The sequence below is a fragment of the Microtus pennsylvanicus genome, chromosome 20 (genome assembly GCF_037038515.1).
Source record: "Microtus pennsylvanicus isolate mMicPen1 chromosome 20, mMicPen1.hap1, whole genome shotgun sequence".
NCBI classification, from domain to species: domain Eukaryota; kingdom Metazoa; phylum Chordata; class Mammalia; order Rodentia; family Cricetidae; genus Microtus; species Microtus pennsylvanicus.
In genome coordinates this window covers 14,397,629-14,416,662 of record NC_134598.1, presented here as the reverse complement: position 1 = coordinate 14,416,662, position 19,034 = coordinate 14,397,629, and the positions used below count along the sequence as shown (strand labels likewise).

At 39.0% G+C, this 19,034-nt stretch overlaps 1 protein-coding gene across 3 annotated transcripts in view; it reads right to left on the bottom strand.

Moving 5' to 3' along the window:
- Trhde (thyrotropin releasing hormone degrading enzyme) overlaps positions 1 to 19,034 on the bottom strand; it is a 361,503-nt gene that overhangs the window by 125,558 nt on the left and 216,911 nt on the right. The gene's annotated exons all lie outside the window — the stretch shown is intronic.

Genomic DNA, 19,034 nt, shown 5'->3' with positions numbered 1-19,034 from the left:
GATTATTTACACAGAAAGGACCACCATTGAGTTCAAGAACAATATTGAATAAAGCCATGCTTCTTAACTCCACTATGCTATAAAACTGAATTTACCATCCTACTCAATCCATAATAAATAAAACATGCCTTATAAGAGAATACCAGCAAACTGATGTTTCGATCATTGCAATTAATCCAGACAGGACATAAACCAATAGGGTCTGCACTTCATTTTATCGCCCATGAATGTATGTAAAAGGGCAAAGAAAAAACATGATTGCTTTATGGCAAGGACAAGAAAACTGGATAGCATTTTTGAATCTTTGCTGTTGTATTTAATACATGATATGACTGATCTTCCAAAAGGTAAAGAAATTATCTCACTGCATTAATGCTTAAAAATAAGAGAAATAATGCCTTGAGTAAGGTTTTCTTTATCTTTTCCTCTGCTATTCTGTCTTGAGGGCAAGTTTACAAAAGGGACGAAATGCCAAGATTAAAGTTTGATCAAACCTCTTTCACTTGTTTTCAAGAAAATAAATTATCCCCTTCATGTATTTCATTGATAAATGGATTATCTCTTCCTTTGCTTTTCCTCCAGAAAAAGACAAGTCATAAGTTCAGTTCAGGTGCTTTTATGCTGCAGAGGACAATAGCAAGTGGGTTAGATAAAATCTAGAAGGCAGTCAATGAGGAAAATCCCACAGCCACCCCTGCTTGTAAAACAGAAGGACTGCTTTTGCCTCCAGCTTCTGGGTTTTGTTTTGAGTGTGGCAAAGCACAGATGTATCCTGTCCCTAGAGACATTCAAAACTCAAAAACGTATCATCCAGGAGAACAAAGCAGCCAGCCATTTATCACAAGGTAAATTCTCCTGGAAGAGGTGGTTCAGGAACAAAAAAGAAAGAAAATGCTGGAGTTTTTATAGCAAGACAATCTTACCGGAATAAATTCAGCAATTGTATATGAGAAATTCATTGTTTAGTCTTTGCATTTAACACTTACTGCTGTCAAGTTAATTCAGTGAAACCTGAAGCTTCTGTGTCAGAGTTAAAGGGGAGAAAATCACTCCTAGGAATGATTATAGTTGTGCTCCGTGCAAGCTAAGTACTCATGATGTTGAGGTAGAAGGATCGCCTGAACTACCATAGTGATGCTCTCTCTCAAAAACCAAACACACATCATATAAATGGCATCCACAAATCAGTTCGAAAACAACAGCTCTGTGAAACACACACCCCCACATTCATAAAAATATGCTGTGGTCTTTGCCCCTTGAGACCCACAAGGAATTATTAACACTCTCCTCGCAAGCAAGCACGTGATGGGTCTATTTATCACTGCTCTAAACCATGGCTTCTTGAATATATCTGTCTTTCCCCTATCTTTATTTCCAGCTGCTAATAGAAGAAAAATTGGTTGTAGTTATTCTAGAAGCCTAAAATAATCAACCATCCCCTTGTTTTGAAACCCTACAAGGCAAAATTACCTTGTTGTGATATAATACATATAAAGGGGAAAGAAACAGGTCACTCTTTGTGTTTATTTCTTATAGAAATTAAAAATTAAGTATTATATTTCACTCATACAAAATTTTCCACTCCATCCACATCATGGCTCCAGCCTTCAGCAGCATCACAAAACAAAACAAAACAACACTGAAATGAGATGGAGGGGAAAACACTGGATCTCAATGCTATAAGAATATTTTCTCTGGAAATGGGAAAAGTTCTTCAACAACGATTTCCAAAACATATGAAGAACTCAAGAAACAAGGCATCAAAAAATAAATAATCCCTGTCCAGCTGGCTGGGCTTGGTGTGCTCCCATTAGATAAGTTCCACCATCTCCGTGGGTGGACACACCCCTCGCGGTTCTGACTTCCTTGCTCATGTTCTCCCTCCTTCTGCTCTTCATTTGGACCTTAAGAGCTCAGTTCAGTGCTCAAATGTTGGACTCTGTCTCTATCTCCATCCATCGCCAAATGAAGGTTCTATGGTGATATGCAAGATATTAGTCAGTGTGCCTATGGGATAAGACCAGTTCAGGCACCCTCTCCTCTGCTGCCCAAGGAACAAACTAGGGACATCTCCTTGGACACCTGGAAACTCCTCTAGAGTCAAGTCTCTTGCCAACCCTAAAATGGCTCCCTTAATTAAAATATCTACTTCCCTGCTCCAATATCCACCCTTCCTCCATCTCAACCATTCCATTCCCCCAAGCTCTCCCCAATCCTCTCCTTCTTTCTCTCTCCCCATCTCCCCTTACCCTCACCCCACCCCACCCCCATGCTCCCAACTTTTGCCTGGCAATCTTGTCTACTTCCAATATCCAGGAGGATAACTATATGTTTTTCTTTGGGTTCACCTTCTTATTTAGCTTCTCTAGGATCACAAATTATAGGCTCAATGTCCTTTATTTATATGATCAAACTGGACTCTCTGAATGTGGCTGACAATGAGGGCTTACTGAGAAGCCTAGGAAAATGGCACTGGATTTTGATTCTACTGCATGAACTGGCTTTGTGGGAGACTAGTCTGTTTGGATGCTCACCTTCCTAGACCTGGATGGAGGGGAGAGGTCCTTGGACTTCCCACAGGGCAGGGAACCCTGACTGCTCTGAGGACTGGAGAAGGAGGGGAAGGAGGAGGAAAATGGGAGGAGGGGAGGAGGTGGAAATTTTTAATTAAAAAAGTAAATAATCGGGCTGGAGAGATGGCTCAGAGGTTAAGAGCACTGGCTGCTCTTCCAGAGGTCCTGAGTTCAATTCCCAGCAACCACGTGGTGGCTCACGGCCATCTATAGTGGGATCTGGTGCCCTCTTCTGGTGTATATATGTTAACAGAGCATTGTATGCATAATGGATGGATAAATCTTTTTTTAAAAAAAGTAAATAATCCAATTAAAAAATGGGGTACAGTCCTAAACAGAAAATTACCAACAGAGGGATATCAAATGGCAGAGAAACCTTAAATGTTCAACATGCACTAGTCAGAGCTCACAGATCTGGACTGAACTGCATGGGACCAAACTAGGTTCTCAGAATGTGGGTGACAGTTATGTGTCTTGATCTGTTGGGAAGTCCCTGACAATCGGACCAGGACTTATCCCAGGTGCTTGAACTGGCTTTTTGGAACCTATTCCCTATGGTGCAATACCTTGCTCAGCCTTGATACAGGGGGATGAGGCTTGGTCCTGCCTCAACTTGAAATGCCAGACTGTTGATTCCCCAAGGAAGACCTCACTCCCTCTGAGGACAGAATAGGGGTTAGGAGGAGGGTAGGCAGGGGAGTAGGAGAAGAGAAGTAAGGAGAAACTGGGGATTATATGTAAAATGGGAAAAAAAGAAATTTTGAACATGATAAGCCATCAGAGAAATTTGAATCAAAATGACTTTGATATTCAATCATACACCTGTCAGAATGGGTAAGATCAAAAGCACCAATGACAGCTTATGCTGGAGAGGGTGAGAAGCAAGGGGAACATTCCTCCATTGCTAGTGAGAATGCACACTTGTGTAATAACTTTGGAAATCAATACAGCAGTTTCTCATAAGACTGGCAATGAACCTGCCTCAAGACACAGCTACACCACACTTATGCACATACCTAAAGAATAATCAGTCATACCACAAGGACACTTGATCAGTCACGCTCATAGCAGCATTATTTGTAATAACCAGAACCTGAAAACAAGCAAGATGCCCCTCAACCAAAGAATGGATATTGAAAATGTACACGATGGAGTATTACTCAGCTGTTAAAAACAATGAAATCATAAATTGAAGGCAAATGGCTGGAATTAGAAAATAAATCATCCTGAGTGAGGTAATCCAGACTCAGAAAGACAAACATGGTGTGTTCTCACTCATAAGTAGAAGTTAGCTATAAAGTTAAAAATAACCATGCTACAGAAGGCTGGGTAACGAGGAGGGTATAGAGGAGGACACATGGATTTCGCTGGGAAGGGGAAATAAAATAGATCTCCTGAGTGGACTGTGGGTGGGTAGGGATGGGAATGTGAGGGGTCAGATTAGGGGATGAAAGGAGTCAGAGAGTACTGAGAGATAGCAGGAAAGTCGGGGATGCTTTTTGAAGTCAGATAGAAACCTAATGCAAGGGAAAACTTCCATGGATCTACAAGGATGACCCTTGCTAAGACTCCTAGCAATAGTGGATGCATAGCCTGAACTGACTGTCTCCTGTGATCAGATTGGTGACTGTCCTAATTGTCAACAAAGAGCCTACATTCAGTAACTGATGGAAACAGATGCAGAGACCCACAGTCAAGCATTAGGTTTGAGCTCTGTGAACCCTGCTGAAGAGAGAGAGGAAGGATTGTAAAAACCAGAGGAGTCAAGGACAACACAAGAAGACCCACAGAACCTACCTGGCTCATAGACTCTCACGGAGTCTGAACCAACAACCAGGGAGGCCACACGAGACTGACCAAGTCATTCATATATATATATATATATATATATATATATATATATATATATATATATATATATGACAGTTGTGTAGCTTGGTCTATTTGTGGGACTCCTACAATGGGGGCAGGGACTGTCTCTAAGGCTTTGGTTGGCTCTTGGGAACCTATTCCTCATAGTGGATTGCCTTCACCAGTCTAAATACAAGGGAAGGTGATTATATTTACTTCAATTTGATATGCCTTACTTTGTTGACACCCATGGGAGGCCTACCCCTTTCTGAATAGAGAGGGAAGAGGGTGGAGGAGTAAAGAAGGGACCGGGGGAGCAAGAGGAGAAAAGGGAGAGGAAACTGTAGCCTGAGTGTAAAATAAAGTAGATTGAAAAAAATGCTTTCTAAAACAAAAGTGAAAAATCAGAGATATATTACCACAAGTGTAACTTTAGGAACAAAATTGTTAAAAAAGGGACATATCAAAGGCTTGGCCTGTTAGACTGTGAGTTCTGTGACTACAGGCTTTCTGGGATGTGGAGGGACAGATATGCATGAGGCTTTCATCTCAAAGAGGAGTGTTCTTGGAATATTGCTAATCTCTCCATCAGTATTGTCTAAGGAATAAGCAGGAACCAAGGAAGGGATACACACATCAGCTTGAAGAGAGTAACTTGGGACACACAGGAGAGGGTCTTAGTCCATGATTTCCAACAGGAAAGCTGTCAATTCAAACCAAAGAACTCTGTTTAAAAGTGATATACACATGCATGTAACAACTGAAAGAAAGAGAGGCCATGAATCTGAAAGGAAGGAAGAAGGGTATAAGGAAGAATTTGAAAGAAAGGAAAGGAAGGGGAGACATGCTGTCATAATTATAATGCTATCCCGAAAAAAAGACCATTTATGAGAATTGTCCCACACACTTCTTGTTTTATATTTTTTAGGGACAAAAACCTTTATTTTTAGTCAAAGAATAAAAATTTTAAATAATCTTTTAAAAGATCTGAGAAATTCAAAGACAAGGAGAGACAGAGACAGAGAGAAAGAGAGAGAGAAGGAAGTGCTCGGATTGGTGATGTATGCCTTTAATCCCAACACTTGAGTGGCAGAGGTAATTGGATCTCTGTGAGTTCAAGGTCTGACTGGTCTATATATTGAGATTCTATACTAGAAAATAAATGCAAGCCTTTAATACAGTATCACTGGTTAACAGTAAAAATCCATGTCTATTTATTTTTATTATTCATGCTAAAGATTTAAGATTAAAAACTTTTAAAATTCTCTAAATTAACTGCTGTTGCTATCTGAAGCAACGAAAAATTAAATTTGAACATTAACTTAAAGTCTCAGAGGACTGGAGAGCTAGACTTCACTTCCAGTGACTCCCTTCTGACTATAGGCATTCAGGTTTGCTAACTACCAGTGAATCACCCCTCTAAGTGATATCTAGACTACATCACGTTGATGAATCATATTAATGTATAGTGTGCTTTCCATACATTTAAGAAAAAATTTCAAAGGATGACCCTCAGATTGTAGTTAACTGAAGATATACCTGCCAACTTCAGAATCTAACTTTTACCATTTCCTGACTCTGAACCATTGTATAATTTCCTGCCTCCATTCAGGTAACATAAAGTGGTGGGGGAGTAGGGGGAGGTAATAACATACATAGAACACTGTAAGGGTTAAATGATTCAGTTATATAAAAAATTATTCAAAAGACCAGGTAGATAATCATAAATACCAACTGTTCTTATTATTCCAGATGTTACAATATTTAAATATACTGATCCACCTCAACACAAACTTAAACAAACAGGATGCCAAAAGTAATTTCAACCACTCTAAATCAGTCCTGTTTTCTACTGTGTTCTATGACCTTCCAGAAGGAAAATTATGTATCAATAAATATTCACATATTATTCTTAAAATAAAGGGGTTGAAAAACAATTTGGAGAATACATATTTGGCTATTATTTGGCTTAGGTTTATTGTGCTGTACACAGGGAGACATGCCAAAAATTCTTAACCTCAGGCCAGTCATATAAAATAAAATACAGAGGCCATCACAACAGAAATGCAAGGCAGGCTTGCACTTCGGCCTTTTCCCTTCTGCAGAAGGCTGCATGGCTTCTCACACGCAGATGCAGGTAGTCTCAGGCAATGATTGTCTCTACTCAGGGTATCTGGGTTTGAGAACTCATGGCATAGATTCCCTCTAAGCATCCTCAGGATCTTGTTTCAAGCGTAGAAAAGGCAAGCCAGGTGTCTTAGTCAGGATTTCTATTTCTGTGAAGAGACATCATCATGACCGTGGCAACTCTTAAAAGGAAAACATTAAATTGGGGCTGGTTTAAAGTTTCAAAGGTTTAATACATTATCATCATGGCAGGAAGCTTGGTGCTAGAGAACTGAGTGTTCTACAAATAGGAGGCAGGCAACAGGAAGAAAAACCTGTCAGCCACTGGCCTGGCTTCCAAGCCACACCTACTTTGAGATGTGGCTTTCAAGTTCACACTTCCTAATAGTGGCACTTCCATTGAGCCTATGGAGTCCATTTCCATTCAAGGGACCATAGAGGACAAAGCTGCAAGAGGTAATATAAAGACTGATGAGAGGGGACAAACAGCACCCTAAAATATCTCTCTGATCAAGGCAGAGTCTTCTGGAACTACCAATGAAAAGACTGGTTTTATTAAGCAAAAACGAAGTGCCCAAGATTCATTAAAAAAAAAAAGAAGAAGAAGAAATAAATGGTTGAATGAAGGGAAAAAAAAACTTTTGGAATAAATGATTAATCTCCATGGCAAAAAGTCAGTAATATTTGACTGTGCTCCCAGTAATCACACACACACAGTAGAACATGGATCATGCACGACAGGGTTAAATCTTGCTTGGACTGCTTATCAAGCTATATGAACGCGACAAAAAATATATCTCAGGCTTTAGCTTGTTGTAATTCTTCAAAAGGATTGTGTGGGGTAGAATACCAGGGACCAGGAACCCCAATAAATAATACCTAATAACATGAAAAAATGCAGCCTTGGAAGTTACTATCACAGTTTTTATCTTACTCAACCTTTGAAAATGAAACAAAAGAGAATAAAAGTGATAAAGTAGATTCTGCCGTGATGGCTCAGCAGGTGAAGGCAATGGTTTGTGAGCCTAAACTTCCTGAAAATGCTCTTCTGGCCACAACATGTGCGCTCTCTCTCTCTCTCTCTCTCTCTCTCTCTCTCTCTCTCTCTCGTATTTGTTTATGGGTAAAATTCTTCGCTCTAAGATGAATGTCTTAAGAGTTCAAACTCAAAGTTCCGTTTCTAATGATGCCACAATTTTGTGTAGAAAACCATTCATCTCTGGAGCTCAGAATCATTTAACAAAGAAAGAAAAAACGGAAAAATTAAGTAAAATTCAGCCTTGAGTTTACATATTGCCCCGTCCCACGCAATCTTCTGTACGTCTATCTGTATATGAATGGATCTCATCTTTACCTCCATGTAATATACTCATGTAATATATGGTACTCTATCCCCTAGTTTATAATTATCTATCTAGCTTTTCTGTGTCAATTAGAGTTGCTTTTGACAATTCTGACACATTTGGCAATTCACACATGTATACAAATCGTGTCTAGAACACAGCTTTTGAATCTATGGCAGAACCAGTAATTATATTTTCATTTTACAGCGTGTACTACACTTCATTTCTAGGAATCCTAGTCGGTTTGTAAATCTTCTCACACATTGCTCATTTTCTCAGCTTATTAGTGCTCTATCTCTACTGTCTACACAGCATATGCATTTCCTTACATATGTATGATTTATTCTGTTGTCAACCATTTCTAGAGAATGATTTAGGAATGTGTTTCTTTGTACAATGGGTGGGTTTTTATTTTTTAATTTTTTATTTTTTATTTTTTCTTTTTATTTTTTATTTTTTCTTTTTATCATGGTTTAGTATTGGAAACCTGAGATGTCATAGGAAGTATGAAGGTAAGTTTTTCTGGAAAGGATTTATATTAGTTTGGAATGGTAGATAGGGGCATCTTGAGAAATAACAAGCATTTTAAATTAAATCTTGGCCTGGGGTTCGCAATGCACTAAGGCAGGCTACATTTGCGCTCCAACACCAGAAGAAACTTGCTTATAGAGTTGAAATTTTCCAGAAGTATTTTTTTCTTTCCTTCCTTACCTGCTTCTAAAGTTTACAACAGAGTTTCTTTGAGGTCTCTTAAGGATGAAGGTTTATTTCTGGGTCATCTTGTGCTAAGGTTCAGGTCTTTAAGGCCCTGGCTTTGCAGGAGTTCCTCCTGTTAAACTTCTCACCTTGGGCTTCATCTTCTTTTTCTGCCTATGTGAAACACTGAAAGCTGTTCTCAAATTCTCCTGCTTGAGAAAAATGACCTTAAGACAAAAGTCAGATTCGGTGACTTAAAAAACAATATATCTCTTCCTTAAATTCAAAAATAAAATGGATAAAAGTCACAGTCAAGCCTTCTAGTTCTTCTGTGAAGAATTGGGGGGAGAAAAGAAAGATTCTAGATATTCTGTGTTTTAGAAGCAGAAAAAAAGGCAAGTTGATTCTGTACCATCAGGAACTAAGCAGAGTCATAACAGTACAGGATAGAGAACATGTAGACCCGAAGTAACATTCTCAGTGGGTTATCAAATGGCCATCAGTCTCTCCTGAAAAAAATCCATGAAAAAGAATCTGCAAAAGTGTGTCCACGATTTGCTTTGAACATTTTAAGGGAGATTATGTATTTCCATTAAAACAACAACAAATAAGTACTTGGTAAAAGGATGGTGATGTTGCTACATGACTCGAATTTTATTATACCAGGATACATGGTACCTGTTTGAAGCAACTCTGAGTCTTATGTCTTTATTTATAGAGGTTTTTTTTTTTTGGGGGGGGGTGTCCTTTGTATACAATTATTAAGAACAGAAGTAGATAAACTTTCAATTCACATTTTGACAGATTCCAAGAAAAGATACCCCAGGTAATAAGACAGGAGTGTTTAGCCTTTTTGAATTTTAAATGTAACATATAAACGTGGTGTGGTAGTTTGAATGAAAATGCTTGCCATAGGACATTTTAGGGTTAGGAAGAAACCTAGTGCCAGGGAAACTCCCAGGAGCCCCCAAGGAAGACCCCAGCTAAGACTTCCAGCAATAGTGCAGAGGGTGTCTGAACTGGCTATCTCTTGTATTTAGATTGGTGACTACCCTAATTGTCATCAGAGAGCCTTCTTCCAGTAACTGATGGAAGCAGATGAAGAGATCTATAGCCAAGCACCGGCCCAAGCTCCTGGAGTGCTGTTAAAGAGTTGGAGAATGGATTATACCAGTCAGGGGGCTTAAAATAATGGAGGGGTCAATTTCTTGATGGGAGAATCCACAGGGATAGTTGAACTGAATTTGTGGGAGCTCAAAAACTTTGGTCCAATAGCTAGGAAGCCTGCAAGGAACCAACCTAGACCCGCTGCATGTGGGTGACAGTTGTATAGCTTGGTCTCTTTGTTGGGCTCCTAGCAATGAGCTCAGTACCTCTCTCTGGTACTTGAGCTGGTTTGGAGCACCTATTCCTCATACTGGGTTACCTGGCCCAGCCTTGATGCAAGGGAGAGGCCTAGTACTGCCTCAAATTGATGTGTCATGCTTTGTCAAAGCCCATGGGAGTTGATAGTGGATGGGGAGGGGGATAGTTTGGAAGGGTTAGGGGGAGGGGAGGAGGGAGGACAAACTGTGGTTGATATTTAAAATAAACAAAAATTTAATTAATAAAAAAAGAAAAGTAAATGGCTCCCATATACCCATATAAAGTAGTACTATTACGAGATATGGCCCAATTGAAGTAGATGTGGCCTTGTTGGAGGAAGTGTGTCACTGGGGGCAGGCTTTTGGGTTTCAGCAGTTCAAGCGAGGACCAGCCTCACTTTCTCCATACTGCCTACCAATCCAGATGTAGAACTCTTGGCTCCTTCTCCAGCACCATGTCTGCCTGCATATGCCATGTTTAACACCATGATAATAATGTACTGAATCTTTAACACTGAAAGACAGTCTCAATAAAATGCTTTCCTTATTAAGAATTTCTGTGCTTATGGTGTCTCTTCACAGCAATAGAAACCCTAACAAAGATATTTGGTAATCTGGTGCTTTAAAGATGCCCTACAGTATAATATCAGTAAGTCATGTGTGGTTGATTAAAATCAGACATGTAGCTTTGTGGAATAAAATCCTCTATCTGGCATGTACACAGTATACTTACATACATGCAGGCAAAGCACTCCTAAAGTAAAATGAATAAATCTAAATTTCTAAAAAAAATCTTTCTGATGTGAATATGGTATTATAAGCCTATAATCCCAGGACTCCAAAGGCAGAGGCTTGGGGAATCTCAAATTCAAGGCCAATTTTGACTTGACAGGCAGTTAAGGCCAGTTTGAGACCCCATCTCAAAGAAATATACCAATACAAAGACATAATCACTTCACAAATATTCCACAGGAAAATAGGGTCAACCTCATTCTCTTCACATGTTGTAAGCCCACAAACTGCTAGCTAGGTGTAGGTCTTTATTCTGAATTTTCTGCAAATCCTCTTTTGTAATATGGGATCTTTATCCAGCCTTGTTTTTCTCTTTTTTCTTTTTGTTTCTTTTGGTAGTAGAAAAACTTTAAGTCCATAGGACCAACCTTCTTTACTCATTAAACTTTGTTTTCCCTTTTCAAACTATACTAGAATCTCATCATCCTGAAAAAAAAAATCTAGACACAAGAATACCTTTTCTGTTCTAACTCTAGTCTAGATAAACACACACTGTCTTCTTTCTGTTTATTTTTAGTATTCATCTTTTGGAATTTCTTTCTCAATATTCTGATGGAGGAAGGTCATTGGTTAAATAAAAAGAAACTGCTTGGCCCTCATTGGTTAGAAGATAGGTGGGAGGAGTAAACAGAACAGAACACTGGGAGGAAGAGGAAGTGAGCTCATACTCGACAGCTCTCCTCTCAGGAGCAGACGCCTCAGAGAGAGACACCATGCCTCACTCCCAGGCAGACACACGCGATGAAGCAAGCCGCCAGGTTAGACATGCTGAATCTTTCCCTGTAAGACCGGTGCTCACAGATTATTAGAGATGGGTTGACCGGGAAGTGAGAATTAGCCTGTAAGGGCTAGAGCTAAAGGGCCAAGCAGTGATTAAAAGAATACAGTGTCCGTGTAATTATTTCGGGGCATAAGCTAGCCGAGCAGGCGGCCGGGGTGCTGGGAACGCAGCCCCGCCGCCCTTATTACTACAATATTCTCTATGAGAAAACTTGAGATTCACAAAGCACCTGACTGAATAACCTTGGGCTTTTACCTGAAGCCCCATTGCTTACTGAGATGCACTATAGCCACCACCTTGCTTAATGGGATTATAGCCCACCTATGGTCGCAGGGTGAGCACATTACAGAAAGGAAATAATCTTTTATAGCTCCATTTATACTAATTGAAATGTTTTCTACCCTTAATTATAAGTGCTAGTAGAAGCTAGCATCGATGAGCCATTGCAAGAGTCATTCAAACTGGGCTTTTCTCAGAAGCAGCGCACCGAAGAACCGTAGTTGATACCAAAATCAGCAGAGCTAGCTCACTCAGTGAATATCTGCGAAGACTCACCCTGCACGGACCCTAAGCTTCTTAAACCTGAGCTTGCCCCTTTCACAGAGACGAAGGCACAAGCCAACAGTGCCCCTTCCAAATCATTTCAGCAGGGTGAAGAAGTGGTGCAGCAGGTGGATTCAAAAGCAGCAACAGAAATCTTAAGCAACAACAAAGCCAAGTGACACAGAAGGTAAGAAGTAAGAGTCCTCTGAGTGGCATTAATCTGATGGTGGCACCATTGCATAACCTGCTGCCTGCTTTCATCAAGTTCTTTTTGTTTCAGCTTCATCGTTCAAATGACACATAAGAAAGGAACATCTAGGGGGCTGGAGAGATGGCTCAGTGGTTAAGAGCATTGCCTGCTCTTCCAAAGGTCCTGAGTTCAATTCCTGGCAACCACATGGTGGCTCACAACCATCTGTAAAGAAAGGAACATCTAATAGGCAGAATTTTAAGTGAAATACAGAAATAGTATGTCCTAAGTATTTGGGTATTTTATGAGAAAAAAAAGAGAGAGAGAAAATAATGCATTCAAGCAGTGATGAATCAGTCAAACACCTGTGTGAAGGAAACTTCTCTTCCATCAGCCAAATGCACAAATTAATTATTTACCGGGGAGTGGTAAGGGCATTTTATCACCAAAAAGTCAATAAAAGTATCCCTTCATATTATGCACAATTTCTTTCCAAAGTCATCAAAGAAAGATGTGTTAAAACCATCCCTGGCCGAGCACACAGGCAAATATGGGGCCCTGAGAGAATCAAGTATCTTCTGTGGAGAAATTTTTTCAATGAATTGTCGCAGATGAGCAGCAGACCCTTCAGAGATAGATGGCAATTAGCTTTAGATTTTCTAGTCTTACCTAAGAAGCAGGCATTCTGCTTTCTTGGCCATTCATGCTTCTGTGTTTAAGGGAAGATGAGAAATGATTTTTTTCCCACATAAATGTGTGAATGCAAAATGAATTTTCAAAAACTACAGAATTTTATCCCATGGCCTATTATGCACTAGGAAGTGAGATCAGAGGGAATTTTCTGAGTAGTTCTTCAATTTAGTTAGCTAATTTGAGAGCAGACTTTCTATTTTATCCTTAAATACTATCAAAGAATGAAGTTTATTTCCTATGACTCATATTGAAATACTTAATTCCCTTTAATGTCAAGAAGTTCTTTCTGATATTAACTGAGATGGCTTCCTGTAATTTGAGGCCATTTGTCTTACTTTGACCTTGATGTTGGCAGAGAAGTGGTGGCCAGGCTAACTATAATGGCCATTTATACGTTAGAGCAAATTACACGGTCATCATCTAACCCCTTAGCCTCCAGGGGATTCATATGTACGCTCTATAGCCTGCGCTGACAGATTCTATCTTCAAATGCTTCTAACTCAATCTATCCCTGCCTCGTTCCCTCTCTCTCACTCTCGCCCCGCCCCACTTCGCTTAATTCTCATCATCTCTTGAACTTTTTCACATTTTCAAAGAGATCCTAACCACTGACCATGGTTTCTCAGATTTTATAACCTCATTTTATGTGTATGTTAAAAAAATAAATATGCTGCTTTTGTTAAAATATTAGCGTTTGATTCACAGACGATCTCTTACCTGCTTTGCAGTGTCTGAAAAGATTGTGAGCAGTTGCGTTTCCTAAGGAAGCAATATCACAATAGAAAAGGGCCCTATTAGAACAAAAAGAGCCCAAATTGGAATTGAAATGTGAATTTCCGCCCTGACACCCAGGAGCCTGAACATACCACTGAATTCTCTAGGCTTACGCTTACTCTTCTGTGAGCTAAAGGTAATACCATTTCCCTTCAGGAGTGAGAGATCAAGGAAGATAGTGGGCGGTTCCTGTCAGTCCCTGAAAGAAGAGCTGATGGCCCCATTAGCTGTTATTGAACTCTGTGTAACAAAAGGTCCAACTGTTTTCCCCAAATGACACAGGAGCTGCAGTCAGTCAGCTACTTAGAGCAAAGATGTCAACAGAGTGGCTTATTTGATAAGTTCACGTGCAGTAATATTAGTTGACTATGAATAAAGAAAATAAAGTTAGGAGGGAGAATCTATTTGGAAAAGTGAGAAGCGGAAAGATCTGTTCAACAGGAGGATGACTGTAAATGAGGAGAAGGAAAAGGAGCCAAGCTGGCAGAGGGGTCTCATGAGCCATAGTCCAGTCAGACAACATAAGACAGAACCCACCAGAGAACAGAACGGCTGGCCAGCACAACCTGCCCTCCTCCTCTGAAATCCATATGCTATTATGCTTGAAATTCTCTAACAGAGGCTTCCATCTTCTCAATTCCAATAAAAAGATAGCTTTGTCTTTGAAATACCACAATATTTCTACAATTTCGTTTTATTCTTAAGAAAAGGCCTCACTGTCTAACTTTAAATGGCCTGAAACTTGCCATTTAGACCATGTAGGATCCAGTATTCCTCCTGTCTCCACTTCCCCCAGGGCTGAGATTGCAGACATGGTTCACTGTGACTTCTCTGACATTTTTTTTTAATTCAGCTCAACAGATACTTATCCAGTGCCTACTATGTGAAAACAGTGTACTAATTAGTAAAATCTGTTAGGGGAATATTCAGACATAGATATCTCGCTTTGTAAAGTTAATGTTCAAATGGGTGAGACAAACACATAATCTTGGACAAGTGTATAATATGTTGGAAAATAATCAACATTATGGGGCAAAACAAGCGAATTACAATAAAGTACGAGGGCGGCATTTTGAGGAGGTCTCTTTTAGAAAGTGAAATGTAAGCAACGCTTCCCAGGAGAGCAATGAGGACACTGTTAGGACGAACAATATTATCTACAGAAGGAATTAGCAGCTCAGAGCCCCACTGTGGGGGGAGATTAATAGCGCAGGGACATAACCAAGGTAGGGACAGAAATGAACATTCAGAGGCAAAAGAGAAGAGTTCTGTGGGGCTCAAAGAGTATGGAGTGAGTAGGGACAGGAAGGACCTCATGCACCATTATAAGGAAATTGTCTTTCATTCTTATTTTTGTTGAGTCTTTGTAGGATTTCCAGCAACGAAGCCGCTCAAACTGACTTGGTTCTAAAAAGATCTCTCTGTGAGTGCCATCAAAGGACATGTCTGCCTAAATGTGACAATGAATCAGACAAGTATGTGCTAGGAAGTCAGATTTTTGGAGAGAGTTGACATCAGAAGTGAGACTTCAGATAATCAGAACAAGAGTGTGGAGAGTGACCTAAGAGACTTAACTTGTCATCATGTGGAAATTGTTCACACCAGCGCTCTTATGGAGATGCAGTTGTTTGTAGAGCATCTTGTAGATGAGAACCCAGAATTGGACCTTACAGGTATTTCAAATATTGTCTCACCCACTTCCTAGAAGCTTAACCCTTGGTGGTCAATTAACTATGTTCAGTGGGCAACATGAGTAAAGGTGCATGCGTTCCAAGATTTTCATTGGATATAAATGATGTGGCACATGGGAAGCAGTTCACAAAAGTTTTGTGGATGGAGAAGCTCATTAAAGGACATGCATGACTTCCCAGTGCAATTATGCTTATTAGTACCATTAGCTTAGTTTCCTGTACTCTGTATCTACTAAATTACAGATTTAAAAGAAGGCATAGATTTCCTCTTACAGAACTGGTCCTGGCTATATTTTCTCTCTGTGTATTCATCATGGCTTGACTAAGATGGCACAGGGGGTGACGTTCTTAGATATCAAAAGACGATGCATAAAAAATGGATGGTTGGTCTTTTATATGTCGGAGGTGGCCAGAACCATAAAAAAATATTTTGTCAAATTCTAGCTGTAGAATATACTAGCAAAATCTCCCAAGTTGAATTTCTATTACCGTTCCCTTTACAAAAATTGGGGTCATCATGACTGTGGCGGATTTTTCTCTGTTGGACAAATCCCTTTCTTTTTATTCTATGCCGTAGATGTTTAATCTTTAAAATAAACCCGTTTATATGAGTTTCTGAAAAATGTTCCTGCTTTTAAAGCATCCTATTTAAAATGCTGAGGTCATCGCCCAATTTGTTCTTCTCTTGAAGCTTGCGGCAGTCCCCTCCACCTTGGTATCATATGTAAATTTAATGAGCATTCACTCACTTTCATCATCCAGGTCACTGGGTCATTGATTCTTATTTCCCTGTGTGCTTTGGGAGCAAAGAGGCTGTCTCGGTGCATCTTTATAGCCTTTCTTGTCCGTGCACAGTATCACGCAATGTTTTATTACATTTTTTCAATGAAAGTGTCTTCATTTTCCAATTATAAACTAACTTGTTATTTCCTTAGATCTATATCTTTATGACATGGTAGTTATCAGACTTTTTCTGTCCCAAAACTGTAATTTTTAGGAAGCCTTTTTGTTTCTTTGAATCCTAACCTTGGGACTACTCATAGCCAATGTCTCTAAGTATTTCTTTGAAGGTCTTTGGTTTTCAAACCCAACTCCATAAAAGTCTGTGTGTGACCCACTATTTATTCCCCTTATGTCTCTATAACTTTCTTTTCTTCTGATATGTAATTCTCTGCAAGTTATTTGAAGTACAATGAAATTGTAATTCAAGAAGAATAAGAGTAGAGGTAGAAATAACTAGGATATTGTTAAAGGAATAATTACATAGCATGATAAATAAGGCAAGGAAACAGAAATGCAATGGGGGCTGATTGTTGTCCAAGGTCAGTGTTAACTCGAATCACAAATTTAAAATACCACGTCTAATGGCTCACAACGTGAAATATCTACGAATAAACCTGTAAAATGGTATGAAAGATCATTATAAACTCCATAGCTGAGAGACCAGGTCAGGGACCTGACAGAATTGAGTGTCCTGACAGAATTGAATCAGAGTACACTTGGTCTGTTAAAGCAGTATTGTTAAAATGTCAACTTCCCAGATGGTTTTACCAATACAACACAATCCTAACAACTCCAGTGTAAATTTTATAGGAATTAGCAAACTCCTTTCTGTAAAATGCAAAACACCGTGAAGGACTGAAGAACGTTAAAATACAGCAAGCTGAAGGGCTGATGTGATCTTATTTCATGATTCAGTTAGGAAGAAAGAACAGTGCTGGGGCCAAATAAGTGCATATACGAGAGCAACAGACAAAGCGGTCCAGAAACCAATCCTAATGTGTATGGTTCAGGGTTCCTCAGCTCTGTGCAAAGGCAACGCAGGGAAGAAAAGACTGAATTTGCTGACTAGGCATTTCATCTTAACTGAAACATTCTCTCTAGCAGGGTGGAGGAAGGCGAATGCAATTTATATGGTTGGGGAAACTCACACAACTTAGCAAAGGCTCGAAACTAGAAAAGTTCCAGCACTTACAAAGACCCACCCTGAGTTACATAAGCGGCAAGAAGATGGGGCATGGAGACTCTGCGGCTAGCAAAGATTCCTGAGGTTGTGCCAAAGTCATGGGCAGTAATATTTTCAATAGCCAAGCCCAGAAATAAACAAATTGTTTGCATACCTATAATGTGTATGTTCCTTAAGATAAGTATAATGAATGAAAGAAAGAAAAAGTATGTGTGTATATGTGTGTGTGTGTGTATGTGTGCGTGTATGTGTGTGTGTGTGTAGTGTTTCTATAAGTCTATCAAAAATGCAAATTAATTCACGGGAAAGATGATCAGCGTGGAGAAGGCAGGATTTAAAATGGACTTCTGAAGCTCTTAGAGTGATGTATGTATTCTTCACTTGATTGCGATGGTATTCACACTGCCTTTACTTGTTAGCACCTATCGGACTGTACCTTCTAAATATATACAGCGTATTATACAGCAATGGCACTCCAAATATTAGAGCAAAGGCTACATTATTACTGATGATTGAAACATAATTATATATTCAGCTGGTAAAACGTTCATCAGAAACTCTCTCCGTGGTGGCCCAGAGAACCTCAACATAGGTGGCTGATTTTTCATCTCGGTAAACTAGCATGCTTCTTTGCCAAAATATAAAGTGAATATAATGAAAATGGCCATATATTCAGACTTACTACTGTTTCTATTCTTAGGCCACTTTAATCATCTTGACACTCTGCAATTCTATAGAATACAGATAGGGTGTTCTCTCTAAAGGGACACTGGTATTACACCTGATCAAAATCATATTGGCATAATTTTCATCAAGTTAACATAGAACTAATGTTTACAAACAGCCGTTTAGAGTCAAGAGTGGGGGAAATAACTAAATACATTACTGTCAGTCTGCAATGTCTTAATAAAGTGCTTTAAAGATTATATCAAAAATATTACTATCATTAAATAAATTAAATACATAGCAACTACACATAGCCAAAACTCATCACATACAAATTAATAGAGCATGATAAATATATAATGAACCTAAATGATATTACTCCTAAAAATATCAAAAGATCTCTACTTGATCAAATGCAATGACATTTTCTACTAACAAAGCATCTTTAAATACTATTGCCTACATTCCTAATTAGTAATCACTTAGAGAGACAATACTTAGCACAAAATCAAGTATCTACATTATCATAGTCAGCATACCTAGAAGTTCTGATTATTTTCATTTCTAGTTATCAAAAATAAATATATTTGTAGACAAGGTAACCTTAGTAATTTTTTAAAGCTTATGACATTATGAGACAACTGAATAAAAACTACATAGAAATTCCAATAAGTGTAGTTCATTATATACTAAAAATGAGGTGAGTTTTCACCTACATATTAAATGACTACTATATGTCAAGGCTAAGACATACATCTTCACGTAAAAATTAAATGAAGGGGTAGAGCTATAAGGATAAATCATAATCCTTGAAACAATAAAAAAACCTGAAATGTGCCTTAAAGTTATGACTTGTCACTGATTCAAAGTTTTTCTCTCATTCAGAAGCTTCTAATGTCTGTTTACTTTGCCATATCATCCAGGAAACATACCCAGTTCCCCAAAACTCCCTTAAAAAGTTATGTATGACATGCATGTGTTCTG